This window comes from Geotrypetes seraphini, chromosome 4 (genome assembly GCF_902459505.1).
Source record: "Geotrypetes seraphini chromosome 4, aGeoSer1.1, whole genome shotgun sequence".
Taxonomy (NCBI): Eukaryota; Metazoa; Chordata; class Amphibia; order Gymnophiona; family Dermophiidae; genus Geotrypetes; species Geotrypetes seraphini.
In genome coordinates this window covers 144,501,532-144,525,188 of record NC_047087.1, presented here as the reverse complement: position 1 = coordinate 144,525,188, position 23,657 = coordinate 144,501,532, and the positions used below count along the sequence as shown (strand labels likewise).

The window sequence follows — 23,657 nt, the reverse complement described above, 5'->3', positions numbered from 1 at the left end:
CAAACCCTAAGATGCAAGACTGCATGCAGTACAACCCCAGAGAAAAATAAACAAATACATTTCTTCCTGAACAGTGCAAAATACAGACAGCAGATGTAAATTTTCAAAATTGACACAATTCAATCACTAAATTCAAAAATAAAATCATTCCCCCTACCTTTGTTGTCACCCTCCCTCCATGCTGTGCCTTACCTTCTGGCCTGCTCCTGCCTGGCCGTTTATGCCGACTCCGGTGTTATCTTCGGGCCAGCTCTGTGTTCCTCACTGACGCGGGTAGCTCTGTGTTCCTCACTGACTGTGTTCCGCACAAAGCCGCGGGTAGCGGCTCCTCGTGTGTCCTGTGCCTCATCTGGAAGCCTTCCCTCTGATGCGACATCAGAGAGAAGGCTTCCGGGTCAGGCGCAGAATGCACATAGAAGCTGCTACCTGTGGCTTTGTGCACTGTGGCAGTGTGGAAGAGGGAGCCGGCCTGATGATAACACCTCATCGTTTGCACCACAGACAGGCAGTTGATGAACACTGTCTCGGACCCGATGCAAGTGCCGGCAGTTGAAGAACACTGCACTAAAGAGAAGAAGGAACACTGACTAGGCTGGCCAATCAAAAAAGAAGCGACTGCTGAGGACCAGTCGCTCACGTCCTTTCCGACTGTTCTGCTCTCTGCCGCCCTGAAATCCCAGCCCTGCAGCCCTGAGATTAAAAATCTCCCTTGGTGCAAAAGTGCCCTGCTCTCTGCAGCCCTGCAGCTATGAAATTCCAAAATCAAATAAATAAAACCAACAATAATCTGGGCCAAAACATTTTAAACACATCTCCTGCTCTCTGCCGCCCCGACTCTCCTGCCCCGACTCTCCTGCTCTCTGCCGCCCTTCCCTGCAGTGCAAGCCCGTGGTTTAAAGCGGGGCTGCACTACGGCGTGTTCTGTTCTGTTCCAGAACAATCATCTACCACCCCCACCCCCGCAGCGGGAGAGATGCCCACTCTTCCCCACTGGAAAGTAAAACACCCCCCCCCACCGCCTCCCTCCCCCTTACCTCAAATTTGAAGAGCCAGAGTGACGCAGAATCACTCCTTCCAGCTGCCTGAACCAATCGGGGCCTTAGGCCCCTCCACATGCGTCACATGATGCACTGGGGTGGGGCCTAAGGCCCTGATTGATTCAGGCAGCTAGAAGGAGTGGATCCATGTCCTTCCTGCTCCAGACTTAAAGGGAGGGGGAGGGGGAGGGCAATGGGGGGGAGACCCAAACCGGAACAGACTGGAACAGAATAGAACATTCCATAGTGCAGCCCCGCTTTAAACCCAAGGGTTAAAACCATGGGCTCCCGAGTAAAAGTCAAAGCAACAGTCCAGGATCCTGATTTTTTTTTTCGCAAACCGTTTATACCACGGACAGCAAGCGCATGTGCAGACCATCTACATGCAAAGAAGAAGGTTTGCGCATGCGCCTGGATCGCTCTGCAGCAATTCGTGCAGTCGCTATGGGGCATGCCTCCGACTGCATTCATTTGCATGAAAAGGTGTATGAATTGGTCACCTGTGAAGACTCGGACACGGATCGGATAGGTGAGTTTTGTGAATCTAGCCTATTGTGGATATTCTGAAAGCCTGACTGGCAAAGGGGTACTCCAGAAATGATTTGAGAAACACTGCCCTATGAGAATTGAAAAAAAATCAAATGTACTGAAGATAGTTGTTTTGATACTGTAAATGTCATAAGCAAATAAATCTGGATGGTGGTCTATGAAGAGATTAATCAGTAAAACCCTTTCTACTGTGGCCTGAGACACTAAATGTTCCGATGTTCATAGCAGCATCGGAGCATTTAGCACTTTGGGATGTGGTAGAAACTAGTGCTGCCCGATTCAGGGAAATTTTTTCGATTTGATTCGATTTGGCTTATTGAATCGATTTTTTTCAATTTGATTCGCTTTTCCTGCCCAATCAGGCATTTTTTTTCCAAACTTCTGGTGGGTTTATTTTGTAGCCTTTCCTCACACCACACACCTCTTTTCCCTCTCAAACCTCGCCCCCACTTTTCCTCTCTCTGGAGCAGATTCTCACAACTTTAATGCCATCGCTAAACTGTTTTCCATCAGTTTAGCTTGTATGCAGTTTAGCAACAGATTATCAAAAAGGATTATCTCCCTCTTTAGTGAGGATTCTAGACAAGGTGCCCCATGAACGCCTACTCCGGAAACTGAAGAACCATGGGGTGGAAGGAGACGTACATAGATGGATCAGAAACTGGTTGGCGGGTAGGAAACAGAGGGTAGGAGTGAAGGGCCACTACTCGGACTGGAGGAGGGTCACGAGTGGGGTCCCGCAGGGCTCGGCGCTCGGGCCGCTGCTATCCTATATAATAAAAGGTTACCGGCGCATGCGCTGTTAAAACAGCGTGTTCCCTGCCGCTGTGGTGTGTGATCCATGGCCGTGTTCCATTTTTGAACCCGGCGGCAGGGAACATTCTGGCCACTCCCCTCCTCCCGCCCTCACTCACCAACTTCTGCTGGGAGGAAGCGCAGGCAAGCTCTCTCCCTGCCAGACCCCTGAGACATGAGCGCCTGCAGGAGGAGGCCCCAGCCGCCACCGCCGCCGCTGCCCGCCAACACTTTCCCAGTCTCCTGAGCTGCGTCCTCGCCCCCCTCCCCCCCGATTGCCAACCTTGGTGGCCACTGACAAGTGCTGTATCCCTCCTGCCGAATTCGAACACAGAGAGACACAGCACAGCCAGCGACTCCCCCAACCACCCTCACTCACCGCCAAAACCAGCTACTGTACTTTAAAGCCTCCTCCTTCTTCCGGCTCACCCGCATTTAAAATTCAGAGAAAAGCGCTGCACCGCGCTACTGCTGGCCTCGCCGTCTTCTGTCCACTGCGGCCCGCCCTCTCTGACTATTTCCTGTTTCCGCTAGGGTTGGCCGCAGTGGATAGAAGACGCTGAAGCCAGCGGTAGCACGGTGCAGTGCTTTTATCTGAATTTAAACGCGGCGGCTGGGAAGGAAGCGCGGGAAATGCTGCTGCTGCACAGGGAATGCCGGGAAATGCTGCTGCTGCACAGGAAAGGCTGGGAAACACTGCTGCTGCACAGGGAAGTGTGTGTGGGGGGTGGGGGAATGCTGCTTCTGTACAGGGAAGACTGAGAAATGCTACTGCAGCATAGGGAAGTGTGTGTGTGGGGGGGTGGGAGGTGGGAATGCTGCTTCTGCACAGGGAAGGCCGGGAAATGCTGCTGCTGCACAAGGAAGGGTGAGAAGTGCTGCTGCTGCACAGGGAAGTGTGTGTGTGTGGGGGAAATGCTGATGCTGCACAGGGCAGTGTGTGTGGGGGGAAATGTTGATACTGCACAGGGAAGGCTGGGAAATGCTGCTGCTGCACTGGGAAGTGTGTGTATGGGGGTTGGAAATGCTGCTGCTGCACAGGGAAGGGCGGGAAATACTGCTGCTGCACAGGGAAGTGTGTATGGGGGGTGGGGGGGAATGCTGCTTCTGTACAGGGAAGACTGAGAAATGCTACTACAGCATAGGGAAGTGTGTGTGTGTGTAGGGGGGATGCTGCTTCTGCACAGGGAAGGCCGGGAAATGCATTGCTGCTGCTGCACAAGGAAGGGTGGGAAATGCTGCTGCTGCACAGGGAAGTGTGTGTGTGTGGGGGGGAAATGCTGCTTCTGCACAGGGAAGGGTGGGAAATGCTGCTGCTGCACAGGGCAGTGTGGGGGGGAAATGCTGCTTCTGCACAGGGAAGGCCTGGGAAATGCTGCTGCTGCACAGGAAAGACTGGGAAATACTGCTGCTGCACAGGGAAGTGTGTATGGGGGGTGGGGGGGAATGCTGCTTCTGTACAGGGAAGACTGAGAAATGCTACTGCAGCATAGGGAAGTGTGTGGGGGGGAATGCTGCTTCTGCACAGGGAAGGCCAGGAAATGCATTGCTGCTGCTGCACAAGGAAGGGTGGGAAATGCTGCTGCTGCACAGGGAAGTGTGTGTGGGTGGGGAATGCTGCTTCTGCACAGGGAAGGGTGGGAAATGCTGCTGCTGCACAGGGCAGTGTGGGGGGGGGGAAATGCTGCTACTGCACAGGGAAGGGTGGGAGGGAAATGCTGCTGCTGCTGCACAGGGAAGTGGAGGGGACGGAGAGGGAAAGGGGGCCTGGGAGCAATCTTGGTTTGCTTTGGGTGAGGGGAGACAGAAGGGGGCCATGGAGAGACAGAAAGACAGGCAGGTAAGCAGCGCATTAGAACGAAAGACAGACACACAGAAAGACAGTGGGCAGGGAGAGAGACAGAAAGAAAGAAAGACAGACAGACAGGGTGCCAGAGAGAGAACCAGAAAGAAAGAAGGACAGACAGTGGGAAAGAGAAAGACAGAAAGAAAGGAAGAGAGAGACAGGGGCAGGAAGAGACACAGAAAGAAAGAAAGAAAGACAGACAGACATATATTCTAGCACCCTAGTTTAATATATTCATAAATGATCTAGAAACAGGGATGAAGTGTGAGATATGTTTAAATGATTTTTATTATTCCAGCAGTAAGAAGCAAATACAAACAGTAGTACCATTCAGGAAATAACATTTTCAACAATATAATCAGTTCCCCTCCCATCCCCCCCTCCCCAAGAATCCATGGCCAGTCCAACAGCTGAGAGTGGGAATAAAATCTTAAAGATTCAAAAGTCTACTGCGAGCACGCGGTGTGAGGTCCTGCCAGAAGTGCTCCCACACCTGACAAAATTTGCGACCCGGGCCAAGAGTCAAGTCTCCCACCATGCGTCTCTCCAGTGTTGCGTGCACTATCATTAGGGATCTCCATTGTGCATATGACGGGGGATCACGGGAGAGCCAGTTGGTGAGGATGGCTTTTTTTCCCATCAAAAGGGCTCTGGAGATAAATGCTGACATTCCCCTGGGTTTGGGCGAGGCTATATTATAAAATCCAAATAACGCCCTCGGTTGCGGAAGCCATCGCCGTCCCCAAAGCGATGTGGTATATAGGCCCAGATGTCTCCAAAACTGTTGGATTGCGGGGCAGGCCAAAAACATGTGACTCAAAGATGCGTGAGCCTGATTGCATTTCGGGCAAGAATGTGACATCCGGGCTGCACGTTCCGGTGGAATGTAAAGTCTAAGAACAATTTTCAATTGCATTTCCCAGTGAGTAATATTGGGTGACACCTTCTGAATGTTCTTCAGGATCCGTTGTAACTGTTGAGCAGTCAACTGGCAATGCAAGTCCTCAGCCCACGCTGTCGTTAATATATTCAGATTCGTACTTGGTTGGCAATCCCGGATCCCCACAATATGAAATCGTAGAGGAATCCTCTGTTGTGCTGAAAAGCTGAAGAGTTCCGAAAGTGCCTTCCTGCAGACACTGGGAGGGACTGAACATAGTGACAGATCTGGTAATAGGCGAAGAGATCATTAGCCTGTAGGTCAAAAGTTCGTTGCAGCTCGGCAAATGTGACCAGGCTCCCCTCCTTCGAAAACAGGTGAAAAAGATATTGTAGACCTTGTGCTTGCCACCTAAGAAAGGTGGCATTTTGCATGCCCAGCTGGAAAGCTACATTTCCCAGTATAGGCAAATATAAAGACACCCTAGAAGACAATTCGGCTGTTTTACAGACCCATCTCCATGTCCTTCTGGCCGGTGTAAAAATAGGGTAGAGAGACACCAAAGGACGCATCCTCGGATCCGCCACATGTAGAAAATAGCTCACATGGAACGGAGCCAGCAAAGATAACTCCAGTGGTGTAGCAGAAAAATCAGATGTTCCTCTAAACCAATCATTAATATGTCTCATCTGACAAGCCATAGCATACCAACGTACATTTAATAAACCATAGCCCCCCCCTATCCCTGGGCAGACACATCCGTAGCAAGGGCATACATGGTCGCTTACCACCCCATAGAAAACGCTGTAGCTCTTTCGTTAAACGAATGTTATGGGCATGGGACAGCAGCAGAGGTAAAACCTGAAAGCGATATAACCATTTGGGAAAGAGCACCATATTAAAAAGGGCTACCCGGCCCGCCACCGATAAGGGAAAAGTGGACCAATTCTGTAGATGTTGTGAGGTGTCTTGAAGCAATGGGGTGATATTGCTGGTGTACAGGGTCGTAAGGTCTCGGGGGATCTGTACCCCCAAATAGCGAATTGAAGTCTGAGCCCACGTAAATGGGAAGTGACCGCTCCATGTCTGTTGTAGTGTCATGGGGCTAGCTAGGGCCATAGATTTCTGGTAGTTCAACGTAAATCCTGAATAAAATTTGAATTCGTCAAGCGCTTGCAATAAATATCGAACAGAGTGAGCGGGGTCAGTTAGCAAAAATAATATGTCATCTGCAAAGGCCAACACTTTGAGTGAATGAATCCCGAAATCCACACCCACTATGTCGGGGTCCTGAGACACTGTGCGAAGAAAGGGTTCGAGGTACAATAGAAATAAGAGGGATGACAGGGGACAGCCCTGTCGAGTTCCCCTCTCAATAGGTATTGGGTCAGTAATAATGTCATTGACAAGTAGTCTTGCTGTTGGAATGGAATATAAAGTGCGTAATGCCGAGGCAAACCAGCCAGATATCCCCATACAATTTAACACTTCAAAGAGGTACGTCCAATCGACCTGGTCGAACGCCTGTGCCGCATCCAAGCTGAGTAGAAGCATAGGAGTGTGATGGAGTTGCGTGTGCGCTAAGGCTATCAATGCTTTACGTACGTTATGTACTGCTTGTCTACCCTGTACAAAGCTGACTTGTGTGGATGCAATCACATCGGGGAGAAGGGTCGCTAATCTATCAGCTAAGATTTTGGACAGAATTTTGATGTCTACATTCAGTAAAGAAATTGGGCGATAGGACTCGGGAGCAGAACTGTCTTTGCCAGGCTTCAATATCAACGTGATTAAAGCCTCATTCGCTTCTCCAGGGAAATGTTCGTCCTGGATTACCTGGGAGTAATAGTCCCTCAAAAAAGGACTAAGCTGCCCTGAGAGCAGTTTATAAAATTCTGCCGTAAAGCCATCCGGCCCTGGAGCCGAAAAGTTTTGTTGACTGTGGATAGCTTTATGTAGTTCTTTAGGGGTGATGGGTGCATTAAGAAACCTAACATCCGAGTCAGAGAGCGGCTGTAAACCGGAATCCGTGAAATAGTCCTTAATAAGGGGTTCAGCTCCCGAATCCCGGCGCCCATATATCTTCCCGAAGTGGGACTGAAAAAGTTGTACAATGTGTTCAGTAGTGTGGTGAAATTGGCCCATACTATCCTTCAATCCCAGAACATAACGGTGACCCCGCACCTGGGAAGTCAAGCGGGCTAATAACTTCCCTGCCCGATTTCCCTAGCGATGGTAGCGAAATTTTTGATACAAGAGCATTCTCACCGTGCGCTCATGTATATAGGAGTTGAGGGTCGTTTCCATGGAAGCTAAGTGTTCCCTAACGTGGCGGGTCAGGAACAGGGTATACTAACACTTAGCGCTTGCTAGTTCTTTTTCCAACCGCAGTATTCCCCGGGACAAACGGCGATTACGCGCTATTACATAAGCTATACAATCTCCTCTGAGCACCACCTTAGCCGTGCTCCAAAACAGTGGCGGATCATTGCTATGCTGACCATTAAAGTCTAGGAATTCACCCCATTTAGTCGTTAGGTATGTTTTGAAATGGTCATCAGAAAATAGATAACTAGGGAAGCGCCAACGTACAGGTCCGCGTAAACCGAAGCCCACATTCACATCTAGCCAGATCATCGCGTGATCTGAAATCACTGCCGGGCCTATTACCACTGCATCTACATTTAGAAATGCTCTGCGTGTGGTAAGGATGTAATCTATCCTAGATTGTGTGTTATGTGCTCTGGAGCGGTGTGTGTAATCCCGTTCAGTGGTATGGAGAATTCTCCACGGGTCCACCAGATCTAAAGTGGCGCAAAGATAGGGCAGGCCTCTGGTATGAGATATACTCGCACCAGGTCCCGGCTGAGAACCATCACAAATCGGGTCAAACATCTGATTGAAATCCCCTGCAATGTATACCGGATCAGTAATCCGCCCAAGAAGCATGGCAGTGAGACCCTCAAAGAAGGAATGGTCATAGGTATTAGGTGCATATATATTCATCAAGTAAAAGGAATATGTACCTACTGACAACTGCAGCAAGAGGTAGCGGCCCTGTGGGTCCGAGGCTACTACTTTCGTAGTGTAAGGCAATGTCTTACTAATCAGTATCGCCACCCCTGCCCGCTTATGAGTTGAAGATGCTGCATGCGTTGCGGCTACCCAGGACCTCCTCAATTTCTGATATTCCAAGTCTATAAGTCGGGTTTCTTGCAGACAGGCTATGTTGACCTTATGTCGTTTGAGCTGTGTTAAAATTTTTGTTCGTTTTATGGGAGAGGTAATGCCCGAAACATTCCAGGATACTATTCTCAAAGTGTTAGCCAGCAGGTACAAAAGGGGCTAGTACAAACATATAAAATGCTAAGTGCGGAAAAAATCCACCCCGGGTTCCCAGCCATACCCAGGGCAGCCACATGACGCTCAGGACCTGCCCGAGCAGCACCAGTACCATGGTAAATGTCAGGTGCAGGAGTCTCGCAGCAGGGTCTGATCCCACCCTTCCCAATAATCGAAAGAATACCAGCAGCAACCACATAGGCCAAGGACTCCCCCCCTAGAACCCCAAACCCCCCCTCCCTTCCCAACCTTCTCCCCAATTGCATGGTTGTGGTCACAGCCTCAGGTTCGCCCTAGGTGGTCCCATAGGTGTGAAAGATCACAAAACAATGCCACTCCGGGCCCCGAGTTCCCATACAATAAATACAATAGTCATAAGAGCAGTCTGCAGAGCAAATGAACGTTAGGATGAGCTCAAATATACAGTATATCAATTTCTGAACTAGAACAGGAAAAAACACAAAATTGTAAACAAACTTAAACCAGAATAGCAAGTAACAGCCATATTATCTGAGATCCAGGCTTCCCCCAAACCAGGAGATCCCGGTGCATCCACAATGCCACAGGCACACAAGAGCATGTGACAAACAAGGAAGCACACCATGTGCTCTTTCATGTAAGGTCCAACTGGGGCAACACCTGAGTGTTCACATAAAGGGCCGCCTCAGCCGTGGCCTCAAATACCTGCCAGCGTCCCTGATGGTAAATTTTCAAAGTGGCCGGATACAAAAAGAGAAAGCGTATTTTTTTTTCAGCCAAAGAGGAGCAAAGTGGGTAGAATTGCTTCCTGCGCTCCGTTAGGGCCACAGAGTAGTCCTGGAAAATGCACACCTCAGACTCTTCAAATGCTAAAGTCTCCCGAAGTTGTTTATATTTGCGCAAGATTTCCACTTTATGGTTATAGTTTAAAAGTTTGGCTATTACCATGCGAGTGAAATACACTAAATCACAAATGGAAAACCAGTCCTCTCCTAGGTAAGTAAAATGCAAACAAGGACTAAAAATGTCAGAAATTGAATGCCCCCTTAGTAGAACATTGCAATTTAAAATCACATAATTTTTCTGAACTTCGATTCTTCTGTATCGATAAAGAAGAGGTGAACCCAAGAGGTGGAGACAGAAAAAGAAAACTTTTACAGAGGGAATCTAGATGGATTTTCCGTCTTGAGACTTTAAAACCTCATGGGTTAAATTCCACGATAGAATGGAATTCCTTCTTTTAATTTTCCAATTTTCAGCTTTTTTAAAGAGAAACATGTCCTTTGAAGAGAGTCAGGCTTTGATGTTGTTACATCTATATATTTCCATTTTGGGAAAAACTTTTTTGATAAGTTATAAATTATAAATTAGAATTTAAAGTTCCACACTTGCGCAATAGAGCTTGAGATATAAAGCGCATGCGTGGCGTGGTTTCAATGCAATCGCCATTTTTACAGATCAAAAGAACGAGCATTAGTTGCTCGGTAAGTACCCGACAGTTTTTTAACTTTAGTTTGAGTTATCGTTAAGATAGATGCTGTATACTAAACTATTGCTTTTATGCTTTATAGATCAGTAATCCGACCCCTGATGAAGCCCTATCTTGGGTGAAACGGGGCCCGTTGGGTGATTACTAACGGATTATTCCGGCGACATTATTAAAAAGCTAAGTGCCGGTTTTTGAATTTTCAAAGCGCTTTAATTAAGAGGCTTGAAATTTTACTTGCATATTTAAAATTTATAAATATTGAAATCAAATTATAAATACTCTTCAATGCTCAATGAAAGATACCAACTGGTCTGCTAATGTTGGCTCACAGACAATGATTAAGCCAATGCAGGCATCTGAGAGCTAAAGAGTTTCAGTTCTATTTTGATGATATTTTCCTTAGTCCTTGTTTGCATATTACCATGCGAGGCCTTGCCTCTCTTGCTTGTTCTCGGCCTAGCCGGTGTGCTCTCTCCAGTCGAATAGGCCCCAGGCCCTCCTTCAAGGGAAAGGAACTGGTCAGCCAGGCCAACAGCACCTGCAGGAGCTTAGGACCGTGTACTGTTTCCAGAATCCCCAAAAAATGTAAGTTAGATCTTCTGGATCTATTTTCAAGATCATCCAGTCTTTCTGCTTGTTTTTGAGTCAGAGCCTGCAGTTCCTGTAACGTGGTGTCATGTGCTTGCTGTGTATCCTCGACGCTGGAAACCCGAGTCTCCAGCGCTGTGGTGCGGCTAGTAGTCTCCATAAGTAGATTTTCAAGCTTTTGGAGCTGTTCAGAAAGTTTTTCTATGCTGGGCTGCATTGCCACTGTTACTGCTTGAGTAAGGGCCGTCAGCGCCTCCGGCGCTATTTGCTGAATCGCGGCTGTGGAGGTTACGGCGCCATTTTGTCAGCGCCATGCTGCGGTCGGTCCCGATCCTTTTTTTGAGTGCGGGTGGACATCGGCGACGCAGGAGAGGACAGAAATCTGTCCATATATTGTGCACAGCAAGCGCTGCAAAGCGCTGTCTCCCGGCTCACCTCCAAAGGCTAATAACAGGGCGCTTCAGGACTCGGGGCCCGGAAGCTCAGGCAGCCTGCTTCTGCCTTGGCTCAGTGCATCACGTGATCTCCTGGTGTGAGATAATAAAATTTGCGGATGACACCAAACTATTTAGTGGAGCTCGGACTAAAGAGGACTGCGAAAAATTGCAAAGGGACTTCAACAAACTAGGGGAATGGGCGACGAGATGGCAGAAGAAGTACAACGTTGAAAAATGTAAAGTATTACATGTGGGAAACAGAAACCCGAGGTACAACTATACGATGGGAGGGATGTTAATAAATGAGAGTACCCAAGAAAGGGACTTGGGGGTAATAGTGGACATGACAATGAAGCAGACGGCACAGTGGCAGCGGCTGCTAAGAAGGCAAACAGAATGCTAGGCATAATCAAGAAGGGCATTACAACCAGAACAAAAGAAGTTATCCTGCCATTGTATCGGGCGATGGTACATCGGCATCTGGATTACTGTATCCAATATTGGTCGCCGTACCTTAAGAAAGACACGGCGTTACTCAAGAGGGTTCAGAGGAGAGCGACGCGTCTGATAAAGGGGATGGAAAACCTTTCATACGCTGAGAGATTGGAGAAACTGGGTCTCTTTTCCCTTGAGAAGAGGAGACTTAGAGGGGATATGATAGAGACTTATAAGATCATGAAGGGCATACAGAGAGTAGAGAGGGACAGATTCTTCAAACTTTCGAATAATAAAAGAACAAGAGGGCATTCAGAAAAGTTGAAAGGGGACAGATTCAAAACGAATGCTAGGAAGTTCTTCTTTACCCAACGTGTGGTGGACACCTGGAATACGCTTCCAGAGAGCGTAATAAGGCAGAGTACGGTACTGGGGTTCAAGAAAGGATTGTACAATTTCCTGCAGGAAAAGGGGATAGAGGGGTATAGATAGAGGATTACTGCACAGGTCCTGGACCTGTTTGGGCCACCGCGTGAGCGAACTGCTGGGCACGATGGACCTCAGGTCTGACCCAGCAAAGGCATTGCTTATGTTCTTATGTTCAGTCTCCGACACTGACATGCAGATGGGCTCCTCAACATTGAAATGAACCCTCTGGTGGATTCTTAAAAAATGCTGAGCCATTTTTAAAAAGCGGCATCGACTTTCAGCGACTAGAAAAAGCGACTGGTCTAGACGTGCCGGTGAGTGTCAGAGATTGATAGAAACCAAACCCCTGTGTTTCTCTGCTGCATCACAATATCCCTTTCCTGCAGGAGCGGCAGCAAACAGGAATGGCGGCGATAGCTGCACAAATCCCTGCTGCGACCTGACCTGACCCTCCCCCTGCAGTGGAAGAGATGCTCACTCTCCCCCTCTGGCAAGTAAACTGCCCCCTGCTGCTGTCTTCCACCCCCCATCCTCCCACAGTGGGAGAGATGCCCACTCTCCCCCGCTAGCAAGTAAACCCCCTGCCACCGCCACCGTCTTCCACCCCCATGCAGCGGGAGAGATGCCCATTCTCCCCCGCTGGCAAGTAAATCACCTCCTCGCCACCATCATCTACCACCCCCACCCCCGCAGCAGGAGAGATGCCCACTCTTCCCCACTGGCAAGTAAACCACCACCGCCTCCCCTCCCCTTACTTCAAATTTGAAGAGCTGGAGGGATGCAGATCCACTCCTTCCAGCTGCCTAAACCAATCAGGGCCTTAGGCCCCTCCCCATGTATCATATGGTGCACTGGGGTGGGGCCTAAGGCCCTGATTGATTCAGGCAGCTGGAAGGAGTGGATCCATGTCCCTCCTGCTCCAGACTTAAAGGGAGGGGGAGGGCAATGGGGGGGGGACCCAAACCCGTTGAGGGGGAGACCCGACCTGAGGGGCCTGATGGCAGGAGGGAGTGGGCATCCCTCCTGCCATATCAGTTCACGCGGGGGGGGGGCAATGGCAGGAGGTAGTGGGTATCCCTCCTATCATATTCGTGTGGGGGGAAGTTTTAGGGGAGTGTGTGGCAATTGTCGGGAGAGAGAGCCCCGTGTGATTGTCGGCGAGTCGTTGGGGAGGGCTTGCAGTGGCGGTGGAGGATTTTTAATTTTTTTTTTAACCCGATAGACCTGTTGGTAATACAGTTACCTCTACATCAAAAAAGGGGGTCTTTGTGAATAGTAAAGATATCAAACATTTGAAATTTTCAAAACAAATCAATGTCAATAACCCATATATGTATCATCACACAAATACTGACAGGTCTATAGCAGTCGGGTTTCAGGAGCATTAAACCCGATGCAAAATAGCCAAGCAAATGTTAGTGAATCAATCGCTTGGCTATTTTACATGGGGTTTTACTAATTTGTATGGCCGACTTGGAAAATGAGCAATCGAGGGGGGAAACATACTGTGGGCCATTTTGTGAATCAGGTCGGTTAGCAGCAATCATTGCTAAACCTGTGAAAACAGGTTTAGTGATGATCGCTGACTTTAGTGAATCGAGGCCAAAGTTGGCACTTGGCCTTTCTAATAGCAGGGACCTACAAGTGCCTAATCAAAACCAACTTTCTGGGCATGCAGCAGCACTTCTAAGCTGCTGTGCGTCCAGCGATCAAAAGGGCATGTTGGGAGGTGTGTTATGGGTGTGAATCAGGTGGGCTTCAATCTGGACGTACCCCAGCCATAATCAAAGCTTTCCTAGAGGGAAGTTAGACCTGTTTGAGTTGCGTCTAAGTTCTACAAAGGTGCCCAAACTGACAAGATCACTACTGGATCACTACATGACCCCCCCCCTTATTCCCCTCGTGGGCATGACCCCCTCCCTCCACCCAAAGAGCGACAAAAACCATAGGCTTCCTATCAGCTGATCGCAGCAGAAGGAATCCCCATCACCTGAGCTGGTTTTGGGGGGATTCCTGGAGGCTCAGCTAAAGAGGATTTCCCCTGCCAAGATTAGCTGAGCCACGGAGTCCTACACCCCTTCTCCTGACATCCCTGGACCTCTTCCAACATCTCTTGACATCCCCGACCCCCCCATTACCTTCGGATGAGAAAACGGCAGGAGGGAAGCTCACTCCTTCCTGCCTACAGGGCCCCGTGCTGCAAATGACAGGACTTTCCCCTCCCAGTGCATCTTAGGATGCAGTGGGAGGGACCGAAGGCCCTGATGGACCTACATCAAGATCGATGGGGCATACACCCCTACATTTTGACCTAGGAAGAAGGGTGAGGCAGGAGTGCACTTTTTATTTGCTTTAGTTATAGAACCATTCACTCAAAGGATACAGAAGAATCAGAACATTTGGGAGAAATACCTATAAGGAGTTAGTTGTACACACAAAATTTCACTATTTGCTGACGATGTTATTCTCTCATTATCACAAGCACATGCATATTAGAGAATGACATGAGGACAAATTTTTCCCCATCCCTGCAGGAACTCAATTTCCCTGTCCCGTCCCCATATCACTGCCTGCCCCATTCCTGTAAGCTCTGCTTTAACTGCTCAAGCCTCGAGCACTTATGATTTTAAAGTGTTTGAGGCTTGTGCAGATAAGGACAGAGCTTGCAGGAATGGAGCAGGGACAGGAAAAGAACTCTCCAGAATGGGATGGAAAAATTAGTTCCTGCGGGGATGGGGAAAAATTTGTCCCCATGTCATTCTCCAATATGTATCTCCCAATCCTGATTCAAGAAATGAAAGCATATGTGTGTATGTCTGGCTTTTGGTTTTTTTAATTCTTTATTTATACATTTTAAACTTTTGACATTAACATCCGTCAAAGATAAGAAAAAATACAATGAACTGAAAATAAACCAAAAATGAGATCAATGTTCTCTACATAATTTCCAGAAAATTAACTAAATAATTCAAAGTATAATTAGTCCACACTTATTGGAGATGGGACTTAAAACTAGACTGAGTAATATCATTCAAGCAACAATTTTTATGGAAAATTAAAGATGAGGCTTGATAACCCCCAACCATTTTTCACTGAGCAGTTCTACATGGATGCCCTTATCAAGAAATAGAGGTTACTTGTCCTTTAGCAGAAATAAATTTAGATAGCTGCTGTGGCTCGTAAAAAACATATCTATTTTCTCTATAAACCATTACACATTTACAGGGATAGTGCATTGTGAAGGTTGCTCCCCTGCATCTGTTGTTGTCTAATATTGGACAGTTGTTCAGAAATGCACAACTTTATCAATCTTTTGGTGTGCCCAATATAGTATTTCTTGCAAGGGCAAATTATACAATAATCTACCCAAAGGAGCAGCAATTAGTACCTGTTCTAAAAAAATTTTTTGTCCTTGTGGGGAACTTACTATTCTGTTGCCACATATAGGAACAATAAGCACAATTTCCACAGGCACCATGTGGGGCAAACTGGAATGACATCTCTTCCCCAATTCATAGAATGTTTCAGCATTTCTCCCAGGTTCTTGCCTCATCTAAAGGAGAATTTAGAATACTGTTGAAATGGGGGGTAAATGCCCAAAATCGACCAATGCTTTCTAATACTTCTACAAATTTGGTGACTCAAGGGAGAGTAAGGTAAAACACTAGTGGGTTAGCAGAAGATTGAGGGGTAGGCTGAAGTAACCATTCATGTTGACAGAACTTTGCACATTTCTTTAGTAACTTTCTAGGATAGCCTCACTCTAAAAACTTCTCATATAAAATATTAGCTTGCTGATGAAACTCTGTCATTAGAACATAAACGTCTAATGCGTAAAAATTGTCCCATGGGGATCCCTTTCTTTAGTTTCCTAGGGTTGTAGCTTTGATACTCAAGAAGAGTATTACGGTCTGAGGGTTTACTGACATTTTTATGTACTTTAATATCCAAGAAAGAAATCCTTTTTTGATTAATATTAAATGTAAACCTGATATTAACATCAAACCTATGTAAATCATGCATAAAGTTTTGTAACTTAAAGGTACCGTCCCAAATAAAGAAAATGTCGTCAATGAATCTTTTCCAAAGTTTGACTTTTGGAAAATAAGGAGGGGGTATACCCATTTATCTTCAAATTGCGACATATATAAACAAGCTATAGAGGGAGCCAAAGCAGCCCCCATGGCTACTCCCTTAATCTGAGTATAAAACTGATCTTCAAATTTGAGGCAATTCTGTTGAATGACTACTGCACTCAGTTTCTCCACCAATTTTTTCTTATTATCCGGTACTTTAGAAATCCACATGTAATCATAGAATAGTTCCATTGCTGCTAATTGGGGAATGTTAGAGGGATGCTTTATGGTGACTGCTGAAGTTATGGTTCTATACACTGTCAACCTCCCTCAGTTCAGCAAGAACATAAAAAAAAATGTGTTGAATCTTTAAGATAGGAGCGCGCCCGAGATACATAGAAGGGCCTAATCAAAAAATACATCTAAGATCCAAGATGGCCGCACGCTGGAAGTGCTGAGGAACGCTCCTCAGAGTTTGACTGATTTCGAAAATTAAACTTCAGGGAGTGAGATCACTACCTACCAGGAATGCCAAAGAGACGTGGCTGGAGTGCCGCTGCTGCCTCACGGCACACCAGAAGAATCTCTGCTGGCACCATAGATAAGCTACTGAGGAGGATGCAAAGTGCCCCGATGGCATCAGCAGTTGGCCCGCTGGAGACGCTGGGAGAAGATATGACCGTGGCAACTCTCCTTGGGCCAGATACTACCTTCAGCCTTGACGCAAGAGCACTGCCCTCGCAGCCTCGGAACACAAGCTCTCCACAGAGCGAGAAGACCCCGCAGATCGGATTGTATCCTCCTCTGGAGGCAGTAACATCAGAGAGCCTGGGAGATGGGGAATTTCGGCAGGAAAGCCCCATTATGGAGACTGAGGCAATATCAACACTGAGTGAAGGAGATGCTCAGAGGGGAAAGTGCCAAGCAGATTCAACTGACAGTGAGTATTTTTTCACTAAGCAAGGAAAAATTATTATAATTAAACCCGATGAAGTGACCCTGGAATCAATATGGGTTCTTGTGGCTAACTTTGGTAAAGCCATAAGTCCCCATTTTCAATATATAGAAGGGAAACTAATTGAACAAACAAAAGAGATAAAAGAACTTAAAAATGATATGGTTTCTTCTAAAGTAACTATTGGAAAAGTGGAACAGGACTTGGTATCCTTTAAAAATATTCAAGAGACATTAATTAAAGATAATACAAATCTTCCTCCATCGCCTGCTAAGCCTCCCAGGCCGGTAGTTATAAGGGGGCGTCACGTGCCTGCTTGTAAGATGGCCGCTTAGCTCCTCTCCTCCGCTTCAGCCCCGTTAAACTTTTTCCACGCTCGGCCCCCGAAGCTTTCAGAGTGACCGGAAATCGCTCTTATAACATCGCAGAATGTCTTCTAAACAGGGTAAGACTGATTCCTCCTCTGCCGCGGCTCCCAGCATGTCGCATTCTGCCTCAAAGCGCTCTAAACATGAGCCACCATCTCCCGCCAAGGCCTCATCCTCCTGCACACCCGAGATTAACTCCTCAATCTCCCAAGACCTACAAGTTCTTCGCGAACTAATGCAGGAGAATCTCGCTGCCACCGCTGAAATTAAAAATGAGATGGGCACCATAATGTCCCAGCTAAAACACCATAATGCTCGTCTAGATCTAGCTGAGGAACGGCTTACAGCACATGATTCTCAATACCAAGCAATCCAGCGTGATTTACATAAGATCACCTCCTTGCAGTCTGACCTGGAAGATTTATCTAATAGAATGCGTCGGAGCAATGTACGCCTCATTGGATTACCAGAATTAATAGAAGGATCTGATATGATGGCGTTTTTACATACTTTCATCCCTGACACACTGAAACTTCAGTTTTCTCCACCACTAGAGATCGAGAGAGCGCACAGGGTTCCCTCGGGCCCTCCATCGCCTGCTAAGCCTCCCAGGCCGGTAGTTATAAAATTACTACGCTACCCTCAAGCCATCCAAATTCTCCAATCTGCAAGATCTGCCTCAAATTTAATGGCAGATGGCAAACGCATTTTATTTGTTCCTGATGTCTCAAAAGCAACTGCTCAGAAATGAAAAGCCTTTCTCTCCATGCGACCTCAGCTAAAGTCCATAGGTGCGCAGTATGGATTATTCTACCCGGCCCGCATGAGTGACATACCATAACCAGACCAAAAATTTTGATAATCCAGTGGATCTTCAAAAATATCTGGATGAAACCATAGGAGTCATGACCTGATCTCCTGCACTAAACTGCTAAACCCGCTTTTCACTTTGCGGGGCCGCACCCAGCATTTGTTCTGACAATGGGGCTGATTGCGGAGAGATTGCTGAGCCTCTCTTGCCAGCATGCGATCCCATTCTTGGATCTTCATTTGTTTTATTCTTCTCAGTGTCTACAAGCATGTTTCCTGTGTTGTTTTAGTTTTTTCCTTCTTTGCTTCCTCCCTCGTGGATGAGATACCCACCATTCTCCTACCAGTATTCCACTCTCCTATCTCCAATATCATCTGGATTACACCGCTGCATAACCGCCTTGATGACTAAACTTCATATTGTCTCTCTCAATGTTAAAGGAATCAATCATCCAATTAAAAGGAAGAAGATTCTACACTACTTCAAGCACCTTGCTGCGGACATCTGCTTAATACAAGAATCCCACCTTACTCTGGATGAAGCACAGAAACTAACTGGTGGTTGGGTGGAGCATTGCCTTGCCGCTCCAGCTCAGAACAAAAAGAATGGAGTTATCACCTTGATAAAGAAAAATCTAAATTTCCAGCTATCCTCACACAGCTTTGACCCTAATGGTAGATGGTCTCTAATCACGGGATCCATTTTAGGCAAACCTCTGAACCTCTTCAATGTCTACGCCCCCAATGCGGATGACCCTTCCTTCTTCCAAGCTTTTCAATCTCTTCGACCTCCAACACCATCTTTGCAGGAGACCTCAACTTTCCGATAGATCCCTTCATCGACCGCTCCTCTACTTGCCGTCCTGCCAAACTGAGGGTTCGAGCGGCTCTCACCAAACTCATGGACCTCCATGGATGGTCGGACATTTGGAGAATCCTCCATCCCACCACTAGAGACTACACCTTTTACTCTGCTCCCCATCAGTCCCATTCAAAAATTGACTATATTTTGGGCTCCAAAGACATTGTGAACCTTGTCACCTCATCACAAATTCATGATATCACAATTTCAGATCACGCTGCTGTATCCTGCACCCTCAACTGGTCCGCCAATCCTTCATTTCGACAATGGCGGCTAAACAATTTTCTTCTACACGACGAGACCTTCCTCTCTCACATCAAATCAGAATCTCAAACTTTCTTCACCAATAACCTCAACTCAGTATCGCATTTCTCAACCGTTTGGGAATCCTATAAAGCCTGGCTTAGAGGTGAAGTAATCAGCTTTTCAGCTTTCCAACTCAAAAAACGTAAATCAACTTTGCATCAACTTGAAACGGATATTCACGCAAGTGAATCCCAACTGTACAGTCGACATGATCCTCTTCTATATAAGAAACTTCAACAATTAAAATTTCAATACAACGAAATCTTCAGCTCCCTTGCATCAGCTTCCATCTTTCGTCGATCTGCCATGTATTACTCATCATCCAACAAGACTGGTCACCTCCTGGCTACTTACCTAAAAGGCAAACGCTCAAAAAACCGGATCACCCACATCAAGTCTTCTGATGGTAGCATTCACACTTCTACCAAAGATATGCTAAATGATTTCCGCTCTTTCTATGAAGAGCTCTACTCATCTGATAATATTTCATCTGATAGTTCCATCACTGATTTTCTTCGTCGACTGAACCTACCTGCTCTATCAGAAATGCAGCAACAATCCCTTCAACAGCCAATATCGTCGGATGAAGTTATTCAGGCCATAGCCTCTCTACCTTCAGCCAAAGCGCCTGGTCCTGATGGCCTCTCATCGGAATTTTTCAAATCGTTTTCTACCCTCCTCACGCCTCATTTACTTTCCTACTTTCAAGATCTACAATCAACTCCACATGGACTCAATCGATTTCTAGAAGCCAATATCATCATACTCCCAAAACCGAACAGAGACCCTCAGTTAGTAAAGAATTATCGCCCTATATCTTTGTTAAATATAGATTATAAAATATTTGCTAAAATTCTTGTGTTTCGCTTAGAAAAAGTTATGTCTTCCTTAATTCACAGAGACCAAGTTGGTTTTATGAAGGGTCGCTATGGAGCTGATAACACTAGACTCCTATGCCACGTACTTCACTTTGCCCGGACGAGCACTACTCCAGCTGTTCTTGCTTCACTTGATGCTGAGAAAGCGTTTGACAGGGTAGAGTGGAAGTACCTTTTCGCTGTCCTAGCTCAATATGGTTTCCCCCGTCCTTCATTCATTTAACTTCACTGCTTTACCAGTCTCCCACTGCTAAATTAATAGTTAATGACGAAGCATCCTCGCAGTTTCCACTCCACAGAGGTACCTGTCAAGGGTGTCCAATGTCCCCTCTTTTGTTTAATTTAGCCCTCGAACCTCTCCTCACAGCCATCAGACAGTACACGGACATCAAAGGCATAACCATCGCCAATATAGAATTTAAAATCTCGGCTTATGCAGATGATGTCCTCCTGTACTTGTCTGATCCGGAACCCTCACTGACCTCTTTAATGCAATTGATTACTTCCTTCTCTTCACTCTCAGGCTATAAAATCAATTGGGACAAAACAGAACTCATGCCCCTCAATGATTCTTGCATTCCCTTTATTTTCTCCTCTCAACCTTTCACATGGGTCTCTAAGGGAATCAAATATCTTGGAATCACTTTCGATAGGGACCTATCTTCCACTACCCAAGCAATCTGCTCCACTCTTCTAAGTCAAATTTCCACCACCCTATCATCCTGGTCTCCCTTACATCTCTCTTGGTGGGGCCGTCTCGACTCTTTAAAAATGGTTGTGGTTCCGAAATTAACATATATCTTCAATATGTTTCCTCTATTGCTCCCCCCTATTGTATACAAAAAACTGGAAACTAGAATGCTTAGTTTTCTATGGAATGACAAACCCCATAGAATCTCTCTTAAAAAGTTGAAAACCCCTACTTTACAAGGCGGAGTCAACTTTCCAGATCTCTTCAGTTACCATAAAGCCTTTATCCTCAGACAAGGAGCTGAATGGCTTGTATCCCCTTCCCCCAATGATCACCCCAATTGGTTGCGCCTAGAAATGTCTTTGATGTCTCCCTTTCCGCTGATAAGACTTCTGGGTACTAATTACTCCCCAAATCTTTCCAGTAATCCCATCATGGCGACCACACACAAAACCCTCATGGACCTTGATACCCACTTGGACACACCTTGGAACAAATCTTCCTTTTGCCCTTTATGGTATAACAAATGTCTTCTGATAGATAAAAAACCCATCTGCTGGCCTTCCTGGTTTCAACAACAAATTTGGGACCTTGGATCCTTATGTCGACCAGATGGGTCTTTTCTTACCTTCAGTGAGGTCATGGACTCCTTCTCAATCAATGAATCTCATTTCTATAAATGGTTACAGCTGAAATCTTCCCTCAATAAATCAGGCCTATTACCTATTCCAGTAAACTCCACTCCCTCTTTATATTCCCTTTCCCATCAATTTTTAGCATTAGGTCATACAGCATCACACTTTTATAAACTTCTCAAATCTCTCCTTCCTTCCTCGCTAACCCCATTACACTCCTCATGGGAAGTGGACTTGGGGATTCAAATATCCGATGAAGTCTGGAATATGGTTTATAAATCCACTTTTCGAACGTCCCGCTCTGCATCCATTCTTCAACATATGTTTTTCTTGCTTCACAGAACTCCGTGGACCCCTGTCAAATCTCATAAAATAAACCCCACTTACTCCAATAAATGTTGGACCTGTCAAACTGAAGTTGGTACTCTTAAGCACCTTCTTTTCTCTTGCCCAGCAATCAGCTCCTTCTGGTCCTCAGTTTGGGCTACTGTTTGCTCAGTCTTCCAGATCAATATTCCACTGACTTACCAAATGCTCTTACTAAAATCTTCCGCAATATCTGATGATCTCTCAGACTCCGATCATCTTCTCTTTGATATTTTACTCACCTTGGCCTTAAAGACTATTCTCACTTATTGGAAGGATTTATCCAAAGCTTCACACTCACATTGGTGGAACCTCGTTTGTCTCACATACAGAACTGAAGCGTATTTGGCTAAGTCCTCCAATAGGTTTCCTCGTTTCCAGCTCAGATGGAATCTACTGAAACTCTACCTGCACTCTTCTCTCCCTTGAGTGGACCCTTCTCTAGTCTTTCTTCTCCCTTCCTCCCTTTTCTTTTACTCATCTACTTATTCTTCTATCTACTTACTCACTCATTTGTTTATTTATTTATTTATTTATTTATTTACTCACTTATTTATGTATTTATTTTCTTTTTTTTTTTCTCTTTCTCTTTCTTTCTTTCTTTCTCACACTTATTTCTCTCTCTACCTTTATTTTACCTGGAACGTGCTTGTTTAGGTAGTTAGGATACAGTTTGTTGTATTAGATATGCTATGAAGAAAATTTCTTGAGGAATGTACGAATCCATGTTCATGTTCTGCATTTCATTTTCTGTATTTGTTGATTCCATTCATTGGCATATCTTTTGTTTTCCACTATTATGGATTGTTTTATTCCATACTTTGTAATTTTGTAAAAATTCAATAAATAAACATTGACTAAAAAAAAAAGATAATACAAATCTTAGGAAAATAATGCTCGAGGTAACAATCTAAGATTGATTAATTTCTCAAGGGTCGCTATGGTGTCCCCTAGAGAAAGGATTAAACAATATCTACAGGAAATACTGGGAGTCTCAGAGGAATGCTTACCTCCACTCTCTCAGGTTTATTACTTGCCTACAAAAAATCAAGTTCAATGTCAAATGACTAATAACCAGCAGGTACTAGATGTATCAACCTTACTTGAGACATCAGATAAAGAAATGGCAATCCCAGCGTCATTAATCTTAACGGTGGCTCTTCAGCCAGACAAAGCATGCATTTTGAGATTATTCTTCAAAAATAGACAAAAAGAATTTCTTGGACTTAAAATTCAGATGTTTCCCGATCTTTCACATGAGACGCAGAAACGCTGACTTGAATTTCTTCTTTTGAAGCTAGGTGTTTTAGCTTTAGGGGCTACATTCTATTTAAGCACCCCTGCAAGTGTATAGTGCATCACCATGAAATTAAGTATGTTTTCTTTGGCATTATCTCATATGGAGAAAGAACATTATTAGCTCTTTAGATTAATTTAGGCATTAGCTCTCAGCCCTACAGCTTTATATCTTTGACTATTTACTTATTTTCTTACATTTTGTTAATCTTGGATCCCTTTGTAGGACTTGAGTAAAGTTAAACATATATATGTTCTTTTTTCTTTTTTTTTCTGATTGTTGCAAGGTCAACTTTGATGGAATTTGTTTTTATGTTTAACTTCTTTCTGTACAAGTTATTATGCTTGATATAAGTTTGAAAATGATATAAATAAATAATTAAAAAAAAAAAAAAACACATCTAAGTCCGTTTTAGGCCTAAGTTGCCCAAAGTCGGCAGACAAGTCCATTCCCCAAAAATACGTCCAAAATATTTCTTTTTTTGGAAAATCGTCTAAGTATACATCCAGCCGTTTGGTCAGCCAGACCGCTAAGTCATCTATCTTTATACCCCATTCTCGTACAAAAATTTGTCCAAGTCAAAAACACCTAGAACAAGACCTTTTGG

The 23,657-nt window shown here is 45.6% G+C and overlaps 1 protein-coding gene across 5 annotated transcripts in view; it reads left to right on the top strand.

Moving 5' to 3' along the window:
• The window catches only part of SLC12A3 (solute carrier family 12 member 3), a 757,364-nt gene that overhangs the window by 695,949 nt on the left and 37,758 nt on the right, over positions 1-23,657 (top strand). The window lies entirely within an intron of this gene.